This window comes from Hetaerina americana, unplaced genomic scaffold (assembly GCF_022747635.1).
Source record: "Hetaerina americana unplaced genomic scaffold, ioHetAmer1.1.p SCAF_6, whole genome shotgun sequence".
Classification (NCBI taxonomy): Eukaryota; Metazoa; Arthropoda; class Insecta; order Odonata; family Calopterygidae; genus Hetaerina; species Hetaerina americana.
Window position 1 is genome coordinate 36341819 of NW_027287205.1, and position 13072 is coordinate 36354890.

Here is a 13072-nt window from a genome sequence, read left to right on the forward strand (position 1 = left end):
GGGATGTACGTTTTGAACCCCACGGGGGAGCCCAAGTATATGTAGTTCTTCACTTTCAGGGCCCTCATTTCGCCTCACTGTATACAAAAGGTAGTAGCTTGCACCCTTTGATGGCCCTCCCGGAAGTCGAAGTGGAGGCTCGCGCACTTCCTCGACTTCAACCGGAGCCCGCACCAGTCAGCCGCTCTCCAGCCACATTGAGGATGAGGAAAACGAAATGTGTTCATTTCCACCGTCTTCGCGGACAGCACATACCACCGACCTTATGCCTTCTGGGCAGAAATCTCCCATTTGTCGAGTTCATCCGCTTTCTCGGCATGATCCTGGACGAAAAACTAAATTGGCGGGAGCATATACGGATATTACGGGAGAGGTGTCGCCAGACCCTAAATGTCCTAATGTTTTTAACCCACTCCAAATGGGGAGCAGATCGCTCTACCATGCTTTTATTATGTCGAGGCTTGGTCCGTTCGAAGCTGGACTACGGTTCCATAATATACTCGTCAGGACGAGAGTCCTATTTGAAACCCCTGACGTATGTCCACAATGCCGGGATACGTTTGGCCACTGGGGCATTTAGAATCAGCCCAGTCCCCAGCCTCCTTGCTGACGCAGGTGAACCCTCGTTAGCAACCCGAAGGTTGATTTTGATGGGAAATTATGCCTGTAAAGTTTTTTCCGTGACCAAGCACCCATGTTTTAACATTCTTTTTAAACCAAGATTTTAAGATATATATTTAACAGGCGAAGAAGGGCAACTAGGCCCTTGGCCGTTCGTTTTACTGATTTTATCCAGGCACTCAATTTTACCTTACCTCAAGTGTGCCCTGTCGCCTATGCTAAGCATCCTCCTTGGCTAACACCAAAGCCGGATATGAAGTCGTTGCCTCATGCGCACTGTAAAGCGTTCACGACCGAGTCAGAATACCAAGGACTCTTTAACGCCTTCCTCGGATCGCACCCGGACTTCGTACCGGTCTACACCGATGGGTCGAAGTCGGCGTCCGCATGTGCCTATGCAGTCGTCTCCCGCTACCATGGAGTCGTGAGGGAAAAATTGAACACGCTTTGCGGTATATTCACAGCCGAACTGTCAGCCATAAGAACCGCCCTAAAACAACTAAATGAAAATAACGGCTCTTTTCTCATCTGTTCGGACTCGTTAAGCGCCTTAAAATCCGTATCGGTGTTCTCATCAATGCACCCGATAGTTCAAGAGATCCACCATAGCCTCTTATCCCTTCAGAGAGAGGGGACCAGGGTATCCTTTATGTGGATTCCTGGTCATGTGGGAATACCTGGCAACAAAAAAGCCGACAAAGCAGCGAAGGAAGCCCTGGACCAAAATGAGTCCGATCATTCTTTGGTACCGGTGGAGGACATAAAGGGCGCTTTGCGGCATAATGTCCTAAACCAGTGGAAAGAAGCTTGGCGGTCCCTAATAAATAATAAACTTAGGGAGATAAAACCGGTTGTTTCGGCAAGGCCCTCTTCCATCCGAAAGAATCGGAGGGAAGAGGTCACGATTACGCGTTTGAGGATAGGGCACTCTGCCCTCACACACTCGTACCTCTTCACGGAGGGAAAAGTGCAACCGCGCTGCAATGAGTGCGACCTGCCCCTTACAATGAAACATATTCTTACGCAGTGCCAAAAATATTGAAGGGCCAGAGAAAAGTTTCATGTAAGGGGAGATTTGAAACAAATATTAGGAGATGACCCCAACTCTTTAAGCAAGGTTTTACTATTTTTAAAGGAAACTGGCCTAATGAGGCAACTTTAGCCGTGGTATTTTTTTCTTGCCGATGTCATTTGTTTTTAATATTCATCTATTTATTGATTTATTTATTAAACCCTAACTGGTTTTTAAAAGTTTCGACGTGGTGCAAAATGACCTCAGCCGTCGATGCACCCCATAATAATAAAAAAAAACGATGTTGTCAGCGAATATTTCTATAAATATAAATAATTGCTTAATAATATTAAGCCCACCAAATCCCCGGGTCCCGAAAATGTACCAGCTAGAGTGATAAATCATTTCGCTCATAACATTGCCCCGTACCTTGAATTTGTATTTAACAAATCCCTCATTGAGTGCAAAAGCCCGAAGAATTGGACAGCCGCGCAAATAAGGCCTATTTTTAAAGTGTTGACAGGGAGGACCCAAGTAATGACAGTCCTCTATCTCTCACTTCTATCTATTGTAAAATTTTAGAGCACATAATTGTCAGTTTAATAATGAGATACCTTGATGACATTAACTTTTTAAGTGACAATCAACACGGATTCAAGAAAACCCGATCATGCGAAACCCAATTAGGATTATTCACATATGACTTACTTTTATCGGGTGAAAGTGGTAGGCAAGTGGATGCGATCTATTTATTTTCTCAAAAGGCATTTGATACGGTTTCCCATGGTAAACTCATTCACAAATTTAAGGTCGCAGTTATAAACAAGGGCGCAATAAACTGGGTTTACGACTTTCTTTCAGAGCGAGAACAAAGGATAGTCCTTGATGGCGCTAGTTACGACAGCGTACGATTGACCTCGGGGAAGTGTAATCTTTGCTTTTCTTGATTTTTATTAACGATTTAAACCGCGAAGGGAAAAGTAAGATTGGGATGTTCGCGGTTGACGCGGTGATCTATCGGGAGATATCTGGGGATGAGGATCGTTTTATTCTAGCACAGGATTTAGATTGCATTACTAATTACGAATATTAATCGAGCTCCTGTCCCTTGGTGGAACGGGGAATGCGACCGGGCGATTCGGGCGAGGAAAAAAGCATTGAGTATTTTTAGAAAATATCCCACGGCAACTAATCTGGCATCGTACCGCCGTCTGAGAGCGCGAGCTCGAAGGGCCGTGAAGGAGGCCAAGAGGGCTTCCTGGATAGAATACGTCTCTACCATCAACCATCGCACGCCACTTGGTCAGGTATGGGACAAAGTCAAGAAAATCTCCGGGTCCAAGGGCTCATTTGTCATCTCGCCATTGCTTGTTGCTGGCCAGGTGGTTAATTCACCTGCCGAAATAAGCAACATATTTGCCAGTCAGTTCGCGGCCAATAGCAGTGACGAGGGCTATGCCGCGGACTTTGCGAACGTGAAGAGGCGATGCGAGAGAGTCCCTCTCAATTTTGGTGCAGGTCCTACAAGCGAATATTACAATGAGCCTTTCACGTCCTGGGAGCTTAAATCCGCCATCGAAGACTCCCATTACACCTCGCCAGGGGCGGACGAAATCCACAACGCATTTCTCCGGAACATTCCGGAAACTGCGATTGGGGAGGTCCTAAATACCCTCAACCAACTCTGGAACGAGGGCAGTTTTCCAAATGCCTGGCGAGAGTCCATCGTGATACCAATCCCAAAACAGGGCAAGGACAAAAATGACCCGAACAACTACCGTCCCATATCTCTCACCAGCTGCCTGTGCAAGGTGATGGAACGGATGGTAAACCGACGTCTCATGTGGTGCTTGGAGAGTCGACACCTGCTCTCCGACGCTCAGTGCGGCTTTCGGCGTGGCAGGTCCACGACAGACCATCTGGTTCGCACTGAGAACTTCATCCAGGAAGCCTTTCTCCACCGTCAACACGTCATAGCAGTCTTTTTCGACCTGGAGAAGGCCTATGATAGTGTGTGGCGATGGAGAATCCTCAACACGCTCCACAAGTGGGGATTTAGAGGCAACATGGCCCTATTTATCAGAAATTTTTTAACCAACCGCCTTTTTAAAGTAAGGACTGGGAAGCACTTATCCCGATCTTTTACACAGAAGAACGGGGTACCCCAGGGTTCAGTACTGAGCGTGACGTTATTTGCCATCGCCATCAACGACGTGGTGGAATGCATCAATGCCCCGGTGATGGCATCGCTCTATGTGGACGACCTAGCCATATTTTGCCGGTCGACACGACTGCCAAACGCTTCCAGGCAAGCCCAGGTGACTCTAAACAAACTGGGAGAGTGGTCGCGAAAGAACGGATTTCGTTTCTCCATGGAGAAAACGAAATGCGTGCACTTTCACCGTGTTCGCGGTTACCACGTTACCCCGACCCTAACCCTGTTGGGTAGGATCCTTCCATTTGTGGAGTCCGTCCGCTTTCTCGGCATGATCCTGGACCAAAAGCTGAACTGGCGGGAGCATATCCGCGTGTTACGCGAGAGGTGTCGCCAAACCCTCAACGTTTTAAAGTTTTTAACTCACTCCACTTGGGGAGCAGACCGCACCACCATGCTTTTATTGTACAGAGGCTTGGTGCGATCCAAACTGGACTATGGTTCCATAGTGTATTCCTCAGGACGAGAGTCTTACTTGAGACCACTCACTAGTGTCCACAATGCTGGGATACGGTTGGCCACCGGGGCATTTAGAACAAGCCCAGTCCCAAGCTTACTTGCAGACGCAGGGGAGCCTCCGTTGGAAACCCGCAGGATGATTTTAATGGGCAACTATGCCTGTAAAATTTTATCAGAGACAATCCACCCTTGTTTTAACATAGTTTTTAACCAACGGTTTTTAGACTTATTTAACAGGCGGAGAAGGGCAACTAGGCCCTTTGCCGTTCGTTTTAATGATTTTATTAATGAGGTAAATTTTACATTTCCTCAAATATGCCCCGTCTCCTATGCTAAGTATCCGCCTTGGTTAACGCCAATGCCGGATATTAAACTCATTGCCAGTGCACGCCGCAAAGCCAAGACGACCGATTCCGAATACCAGCAGCTCTTCAGTGCCGTCCTCAGCTCACTTTCTGACTTTGTCCCAGTCTACACTGACGGGTCAAAGTCAGAATCTGCATGTGCCTATGCGGTCGTGTCCCACTACCATGGAGTCGTGAGGAAAAAACTGCACACTCCTTGCAGCATTTTCACAGCCGAGCTGTCAGCCATAAGGACGGCCCTAGGAGAAATAAAAGAAAGCAATGGCTCTTTCCTCATCTGCACAGACTCGTTGAGCGCCCTAAAATCTTTATCGGTCTTTGCACCTGTGCACCCGATAGTCCAGGAGATCCATTATACCCTGTTGTCCCTTCAGAGAAAGGGGAACCGGGTCTCCTTTATATGGACTCCTGGTCACGTCGGCATAAGAGGTAACGAAAAAGCTGACCAGGCAGCGAAGGATGCCCTTCGACAACCCGAGACCGACTCCACCTTGGTTCCAATGGAGGACGTAAAGGCCGCCTTGCGGAACTCGGTCCTGCATCAGTGGAAGGAGACTTGGCAGTCTCTGCAAAATAATAAACTCAGGGCAATAAAACCGGTCGTTTCACCATGGTCCTCTTCCATCCGGAAAATTCGGAGGGAAGAGGTCATGATTACGCGCCTGAGAATAGGACACTGCCCTCACTCATTCGTACCTCTTTGCGGAGGTAAAAGAACAGCCCCGCTGCAATGAGTGTTTCCAACCCCTGACGATAAAACATATCCTGACGGAATGTACAACATACCAAAGGGCCAGAGACATGTTGAAGATAAGGGGAGACATAAGAAATATTTTAGGGAATGACTCTGGGTCTATAAACCGAGTCTTAAGTTTTTTAAGGTATGCTGGTTTAATGGGGCAGCTTTAGCTTTGTAGCTCATAATTTTAATGCTTTTGATTTTAGCATTTTCCTTTTTTTTTTGTTTATATTATTTATTTATATATTTATTCGTATTTATTTGTTTACTTATTCCTAGTTTTAAAGGAACATAAGTTTTACGTTATGACAGTGGTGCAAAATGACCATAGCTGTCGACGCACCCTACAAACTCCTAAAACTACTACTCCCCGCTAGTTACGACAGCGTACGATTGACCTCGGGGAAGTGTAATCTTTGCTTTTCTTGATTTTTATTAACGATTTAAACCGCGAAGGGAAAAGTAAGATTGGGATGTTCGCGGTTGACGCGGTGATCTATCGGGAGATATCTGGGGATGAGGATCGTTTTATTCTAGCACAGGATTTAGATTGCATTACTAAATGGTGTTCTAAATGGGGATAGCCATTAAATCTTAATAAATTTTCGGTGGTAATTTTTTTTTTTTAAAGATCAATGGGTTTTGTTTAAAAATCACCTGGAGTTGACGTAGAAGTATGGTACGGTGAAATACCTAGGTGTTACATTCACTAAAAACTTAACTTGGGGGATCCACATACGTAAAATCTGCGGGCACATTAATAAATAATTGGAATTTATTAAGACGCATTGTTGGCGGAAGTGATTCCAAAGTCAAGGTACGTTGTTACCGCGCTATTGTAAGGCCCTGTTTAGAATGTTTATCTTGTTTATGATATCTGACTGAAAAAGGCCTCATTCGATCCTTACAGTATTGCTTGCTCTGCTTCGTTTGTTTTTATGTTTCCCCTTCCATCCCTCGTCTGGGGACCATCATTGTGTCACATTCCCTGCGTGCGACCTTGAGGGAGGAGACCATTTTATGTAGCATGTCCTTGTGGTCGTGGAATATGTACGTTGTTGTAAATGTTTTTACTCTATCTGAGGCGCATTTGTTAGTTGATAGTATATGTATTTGCATGCGTGTAAGTTGAAAGGGTTTTTGCATGAATTTATACGCCACTGTGGGTGTAGGTTTGCATGGGTGTGTTGATTTTGCGTGTGGTTTTGTTCTATTTTACATGCGGTGACCTAGCACCCCCGCCACGCGACCTTGTGGCGGTTTGCGGGATATTATCTAGATGTAGAGACCTTAGTCCTCCCGGCATAAGAGTTGCTCCATCTTAGGAGAATACTTTATCGCATTAAGTCCTGTTTTGACCTTTTTCAAGAAAACATCCATTGAGCAATGGTACTTTTTTAGGTTATTGGTTTAAGCATTAATTTTTTTAAAAGGTGTTTGCGTTTTTAAGCTAAATGACGACGGATCAATGTGATCTTAGCAGTCGGCGTACCATAATTAAACTAACAATGCTATAATTTTGTAGTTTATCGTTTGATGGGATGGTAATTGTGGTTTTTTTCCCACTGCTTTTGACGATATTGTTTTTTACGTGTCACTACCATTTAAATGGCCGTCCCACTAGAGTCGGACGCATTTGAAGTCTCCTCACTGAGAAACAGAAGCTGCTCAGATTCCTAGAGTAGCAGAAGGGGATCAACCGAAATATGGGTTTGGAAGGATACAACATTTCAAAAGCGCGCTTCTTTCTCTGGGGACTGATTTGACTGAATTAACTGATTTGAGAATAGGAAGCCAGAGATTCATTTATTCCACTTTCGCGATGAATATCCAGATATTTATCACGAAAGGTCATTGCGTTGTGCGTTGTCCTTTATGAGCAATAAATCATATTGAGTGTGAGGTGTTTTATGATTAGCAATGCGAATTATTTACAACTGCTCCTATTCGGAAGACGTCTTCGGTATTCCCCTCCCCAAGGTTAATTTTATCTTTCTATCCCCTGTTGCGCGATCGTACGCTGAATAAAACGCACTTACCAAGAACGTCAACATTAAGATATCGTTTCTAATGAATGCCGCCGCACAATCAATACTTAGTGAGTAGCTTCCATGTTTGCCGGCTTATACTGTCGGTTATTGTAAAGAAGCCTTTAATATCACGACTTAAAAGCCCAAATCGGTATATTATATTGAAGGAGGTATCGTGGTGGAAATAATGACACCTCCTAACAATTAACAAAGTTTATTGTGCTCAGGAAATTACAGCCTTGAGTGAGGCGATTGAACAGTAATTATTCAGTAAATATTCGGCCGTGCGGTGGCGAAGCCAGGAGAGAAAGCAGCGCCCCCCCGCGGGTAGGGGGATAGAGAATACTCCCGCAGTATCCCTGCTTGTCGTAAGAGGCGACTAAAAGGGCGGGGAGAAAACCCCGAAAACAAACCCCAAGCCAGCAAGGGATGCGTCCGGACAGTGCTGTGGATCCACTGTCTGTGAGCGGTCATACCATCTGGCCTGCGATCCGCCCAGGTGTTTGCCGTGCCTGGAGACCCGTAAGGGAGAAAAGGGGATCCTGGAGGGTGAGCTTTCTGGTTCCCAGCAGGGTGTCGGATGCCCTGTATGGACCGGAGAGTGATACCCCTCTTCGGCCCCGGATTTCGTGTAAACGGGAGGCCGGGAGCTAGCCACTCCCGGTCAATCGGCTTCCGTCGCGTTTTCGCTCCGGTGGCGAGTGCCAAGGTTGTGGGGGTCTGCGTAGGGAGGTCGGAGATGTAAGGGTTTTGGTGGGCCCTTGCACCGAAGATCCACCCCGAAACAGACAACCACTCCAGAAGCGCTATATCCCTCGAGTTAGCCCTGGCGACCACTCCGGTTTGGCGGAGTGGCGTCCCAAATGTGTGGCTCCGTGGCGGGTGGGGAGGCCGAGGGACGAATCATTTACTATTATGGAGGAAAAACCCTTTCCACCACTAAAAAGATCCCGTCCGGACACCGGCGGGGGAGAAAAGTGTATCGGCGCATGTAAGCGCTATTTAATTATGTCTTGTGCAAAGGAAGGTGAGACCTTGAAAAAGGTTTCTCCCTTCTTAATTCGCAGAGTGTTATCACAGATTGTGCCTGGGGACCCAAAGAGCGTGAAGAAGCTCAGGGATGGTACACTACTTATAGAGACCCTGAACGATACACAAAGCGATAAACTGCTTGCTATGGGAATGCTCCATGACATTCCGATCAAGGTGGAGGTGCACCGCACTCTTAACACCTGTCGGGGAGTCATCAGTCACTACGACCTCCTATACGTCGACATCGAAGAAATCAAGAGAGAAATGTTCTCTCAGGGAGTGACTGATTGTCGTCGACTCACCACGAGGCGCAACGGAGAAAACGTAAACAGCACCTCCGTGATCTTGACGTTTGCGCGTGATAGACTACCCGACAAGGTGTTTGTGGGCTATGAATCGGTACCAGTGAGGCCATTCATCCCAAATCCCGTGCGTTGTTTCAAATGCCAACGGTTCGGCCATGTCGCGTCGCGTTGCGAGGGTAAGGCCACCTGCCCGCGCTGTGGCAAAGACGCGCACGAGGATAAAGAGTGCTCTTCGGAACCTCTTTGTGTCAATTGCGAGGGTACACACCCAGTGTACTCTCGTGATTGCCCGAAGATGAAAGAAGAGAGGAAAGTCATGGAGATAAAAACCCTTGAAAAAATCCCATATGCGGAAGCGAGGAGAAAATACAGGGCGCTAATCGCTCCAACTTTCTCCCGGTCCTTTGCTTCCGTTGCAACCACGCAATGTGTAAAGTGTACCATCGCCACGCAGACGGAGATACCGAAAGAATCCCCAGTTGAAAACACGCAAGTGCCTAAACCCAAAAGGGTGAAGGATGGGAAGAGTAAGGTGGACAAGGAGCCACCTACTCCTGTGGGCCCTTCAAAGAAGAGCCCACAGAAAACCACCAAGGGGAACACGCCAAAAGGGCGTGAGAATACACCTTCCCCGCCGCCTCCAGTGAAGCCAAAGAGGCCGGAGGTAATTGAAGAGGACCAGAGTATCTCTGATACTGAGGTCTTCGCAAACGAGTGGAAGAGGAAACATCGCTTCAAGCGATAACCTCAATAGAGTTGGTCATCTCCCTTTTTAGTCATCTTATTTATTTATATATTTATTTATTTTAATTTAACACTTTAAATGTGTTCCATTCTGCAGTGGAACTGCAATGGCTTTTATCGGCACAAGGAGGAGCTGGCCATTTTAATCCAAGATTTTAAACCCTCTTGTATTTGTCTCCAAGAGACCCATTTTAAGGCTGAAGATAAGGGTATTCTGAAGGGATTCACTGTTTTTAGAACGGATGACCTAAGTGGCCAACGAGCCCAAGGGGGAGTAGCAGTTGCGGCCCGTGAGGCCCTTTACACCTCGCGAGTCCAACTGAACTCTCCATTCCAGGCCGTCGCTGTCACGGTGCACACCCCTGAGAGGATGACGTTATGCAACGTGTATCTGCCAGAGGGTGCACCGGTGACCCGCCTGAACCTTGAAGCCCTTGTCCACCAGCTTCCTCAGCCGTTCATTTTGATGGGAGATTTTAATGCCCATGATCCTCTCTGGGGAGGGCCAGAAACCCAAAGCAATAGGAGAGGTCGAATTTTATCCAACTTTATTGAGGATTTTAACCTGTTTTTATTAAATAGCGGCGAAAAAACCCGCTTTAACAGCTTCAATGGGGAATTCTCAGCAATAGATCTTTGTCTATGCTCGAGAAGTCTAGCCCCAAAGCTGAAAATGTCCACCCACAACGATCTCTGTGGGAGTGACCATTTTCCTCTTCTACTCGTTAAAGAGGACTCTTCGCCCACCATTTCAAAACCTCCGGAAAAGTGGCGTATTAACCGTGCGGACTGGCCACTTTTCAAGCGTACGTTTACATATAAACACGACGCAAGTTTCGACGCGTTGCACAACGTCGATAAATTAAGTTCAACGCTGTTGGCGGCAGCTACCAAAAGTATCCCTCGTACGTCCGGGAACATTAATCGAGCTCCTGTCCCTTGGTGGAACGGGGAATGCGACCGGGCGAGGAAAAAAGCATTAAATATTTTTAGAAAATATCCCACGGCAACTAATCTGGCATCGTACCGCCGCCTGAGAGCGCGAGCTCGAAGGGCCGTGAAGGAGGCCAAGAGGGCTTCCTGGATAGAATACGTCTCTACCATCAACCATCGCACGCCGCTTGGTCAGGTATGGGACAAAGTCAAGAAAATCTCCGGGTCCAAGGGCTCATTTGTCATCTCGCCATTGCTTGTTGCTGGCCGGGTGGTTAATTCACCTGCCGAAATAAGCAACATATTTGCCAGTCAGTTCGCGGCCAATAGCAGTGACGAGGGCTATGCCGCGGACTTTGCGAACCTGAAGAGGCGATGCGAGAGAGTCCCTCTCAATTTTGGTGCAGGTCCTACAAGTGAATATTACAATGAGCCTTTCACGTCCTGGGAGCTTAAATCCGCCATCGAAGACTCCCATTACACCTCGCCAGGGGCGGACGAAATCCACAACGCATTTCTCCGGAACATTCCGGAAACTGCGATTGGGGAGGTCCTAAATACCCTCAACCAACTTTGGAACGAGGGCAGTTTTCCAAATGCCTGGCGAGAGTCCATCGTGATACCAATCCCAAAACAGGGCAAGGACAAAAATGACCCGAACAACTACCGTCCCATATCTCTCACCAGCTGCCTGTGCAAGGTGATGGAACGGATGGTAAACCGACGTCTCATGTGGTGCTTGGAGAGTCGACACCTGCTCTCCGACGCTCAGTGCGGCTTTCGGCGTGGCAGGTCCACGACAGACCATCTGGTGCGCACTGAGAACTTCATCCAGGAAGCCTTTCTCCACCGTCAACACGTCATAGCAGTCTTTTTCGACCTGGAGAAGGCCTATGATAGAGTGTGGCGATGGAGAATCCTCAACACGCTCCACAAGTGGGGATTTAGAGGCAACATGGCCCTATTTATCAGAAATTTTTTAACCAACCGCCTTTTTAAAGTAAGGACTGGGAAGCACTTATCCCGATTTTTTACCCAGGAGAACGGGGTACCCCAGGGTTTAGTACTGAGCGTGACGTTATTTGCCATCGCCATCAACGACGTGGTGGAATGCATCAATGCCCCGGTGATGGCATCGCTCTATGTGGACGACCTAGCCATATTTTGCCGGTCGACACGACTGCCAAACGCTTCCAGGCAAGCCCAGGTGACTCTAAACAAACTGGGAGAGTGGTCGCGAAAGAACGGATTTCGTTTCTCCATGGAGAAAACGAAATGCGTGCACTTTCACCGTGTTCGCGGTTACCACGTTACCCCGACCCTAACCCTGTTGGGTAGGATTCTTCCATTTGTGGAGTCCGTCCGCTTTCTCGGCATGATCCTGGACCAAAAGCTGAACTGGCGGGAGCATATCCGCGTGTTACGTGAGAGGTGTCGCCAAACCCTCAACGTTTTAAAGTTTTTAACTCACTCCACTTGGGGAGCAGACCGCACCAGCATGCTTTTATTGTACAGAGGCTTGGTGCGATCCAAACTGGACTATGGTTCCATAGTGTATTCCTCAGGACGAGAGTCTTACTTGAGACCACTTACATGTGTCCACAATGCTGGGATACGGTTGGCCACCGGGGCATTTAGAACAAGCCCAGTCCCAAGCTTACTTGCAGACGCAGGGGAGCCTCCGTTGGAAACCCGCAGGATGATTTTAATGGGCAACTATGCCTGTAAAATTTTATCAGAGACAATCCACCCTTGTTTTAACATAGTTTTTAACCAACGGTTTTTAGACTTATTTAACAGGCGGAGAAGGGCAACTAGGCCCTTTGCCGTTCGTTTTAATGATTTTATTAATGAGGTAAATTTTACATTTCCTCAAATATGCCCCGTCTCCTATGCTAAGTATCCGCCTTGGTTAACGCCAATGCCGGATATTAAACTCATTGCCTGTGCACGCCGCAAAGCCAAGACGACCGATTCCGAATACCAGCAGCTCTTCAGTGCCGTCCTCGGCTCACTTTCTGACTTTGTCCCAGTCTACACCGACGGGTCAAAGTCAGAATCTGCATGTGCCTATGCGGTCGTGTCCCACTACCATGGAGTCGTGAGGAAAAAACTGCACACTTCTTGCAGCATTTTCACAGCCGAGCTGTCAGCCATAAGGACGGCCCTAGGAGAAATAAAAGAAAGCGATGGCTCTTTCCTCATCTGCACAGACTCGCTGAGCGCCCTAAAATCTTTATCGGTCTTTGCACCTGTGCACCCAATAGTCCAGGAGATCCATTATACCTTGTTGTCCCTTCAGAGAAAGGGGAACAGGGTCTCCTTTATATGGACTCCTGGTCACGTCGGCATAAGAGGTAACGAAAAAGCTGACCAGGCAGCGAAGGATGCCCTTCGAAAACCCGAGACCGACTCCACCTTGGTTCCAATGGAGGACGTAAAGGCTGCCTTGCGGAACTCGGTCCTGCATCAGTGGAAGGAGACTTGGCAGTCTCTACAAAATAATAAACTCAGGGCAATAAAACCGGTCGTTTCACCATGGTCCTCTTCCATCCGGAAAATTCGGAGGGAAGAGGTCATGATTACGCGCCTGAGAATGGGACACTCTGCCCTCACT